Here is a 1,842-nt window from a genome sequence, read left to right on the forward strand (position 1 = left end):
AGAACACTGGAGTGGTTGCCATTCCCTTCTCCAGGGGGACTTCCTGACCCAGGGATCAAACTCAGGTCTCTTGCGTTGCAGGTGGATTCCTTACCATCTGAGCCATCAGGGAAGCCCATAGTTACTGGATGCCAGCGCCAAACCCAGTAGGTCCATTGTCAAAGCCAGAACCGTCTAAGTCTCCAGGCACCAAGAGTCCACTCTGCAGGGATGGACGCAGAAACTCGGACAACCACCATGGCTATGTTATAGAAGCCGCTGGAGGAACTGCTGTCAGGGAAAGGTCATCAGACAATGACCTGGGCTCTCACCACTGTTTAATTAAACCCAAACCGCGAGCCAGGCACGGCCCAGCCCTTCTGCCTGCCCGGCTGGAGGACCTGGGCACCGTGAAGGGACATGTCTGCTCCCTGAGCCTCTGAAGGTTCTCTACTCACCCCAGACGGCTCGGCCAGCTCTGAGGAAGAGGAGCTCCTTCCCCTCTTCCACGGGCTGCGACTTCTACTTCCTTCCATGGGCTGAGACGGGCAGAGCACGGGGTCCTTTCTGGGCTGGAACTTGTAAGAGCTGGTGTGCAGGGCAGGGATGGAGAGACCTAATCTGAGGCCAGGAAAGTGGGGCCCAGGTGTGCAGACCAGACCCTGGGAAGACCAAGGCTGTGGAAGTGCGGGGGCAGCACGTGCACCCCCAAACCTGTGGCTCAGCAGGGCCAGGTCACAGCGGGCAGTTACGGCGGGCACCAGGGCCTGTAAGGTACACATCCTCCTATTCCTTCCATCCAGCTGACCGTGAGCTTCAATGCCGGTGCCACGAGTTTGGAGCACAAAGCTTCTACCGTGGAGGCAGCCCAAGCTGGATTTGCAGTTCTATGGGGCCCTTCCTCCTGGAGGAGCCCCCCTCTCTGACATTCCTGGAGCTCAGACAGCACTTGAAAGGTCAGCTTGTAGACTCTCTGGGGTGTATGCTCCTCTGTGTCCAAGGACTTTAAGGAAGCTTCCTCCGCGTCTTTCCCCAGAGATGGGAGATGATTGGGACAGGTCACCGGTCCCTTTGTCACCCGGGTGCAGCAGAAGCTGTGGGGTCTGTGTGTGAGAGCTGAGAGCCCCCCTGAATCTGACAGCATGGGCCCTGCCCCGCCCGGGAGACCCACGCCGTCTCAGGGGACTGGACTACCAGCCAACTGTATAATTTAAAAATTTCTACTGGTCACACTCAGCGAAGGAAAACAGGTGAAATATTTATATTTTAATTATCTCTTTCATTTAATCTAATTATCCAATTATTATCATTTCAACTCCAATTATCCAATATTATCATTTCAATATGTAGCCAATTTAAAAACTGATGCATGATCTAGTCCAGCTTTTTTGTAGTGTCTTTGAAATCCGGGGTGCATTTCCCATTTAGAGCACATGCCTCGATCTCGGCTCTCCTGGGTTCAGGTGCCGTAGCCCCACAAGCTGCAACCCCTGCAGAGGCAACCTGGCCGGATGTTCCCGGGGTCTCAGGAGAGAGCGCGCCACGTAGGAACCCCCGGTAGTCAGCCCTCTCAGTCACCAGCGCTGGGCTTTGTTTTTGATGTTAGGGGTGATTTCCCTGGAAGATGCTAGAGAGGCATGGGTGACCCATTAGGAAGCAGGCGGGTTTGCCTTCACTCCCAGGAGGCCAGCCCCACCCCGAGAAGCCCCACCACGACACAGTCTGCAGAGTGGACAGAGGTGTCCTGGAAAGGAGGGGGCGCTTGCTGGGAACCAAGGGAACCAATTCACAGGAAATGTCGATTGCATTTCAACCCCCTGACGTCAAAGCCAGAACTTCCCTGCCAAAAAAGGAAGGCTTAAA

The sequence above is a fragment of the Muntiacus reevesi genome, chromosome 1 (genome assembly GCF_963930625.1).
Source record: "Muntiacus reevesi chromosome 1, mMunRee1.1, whole genome shotgun sequence".
NCBI lineage: Eukaryota > Metazoa > Chordata > Mammalia > Artiodactyla > Cervidae > Muntiacus > Muntiacus reevesi.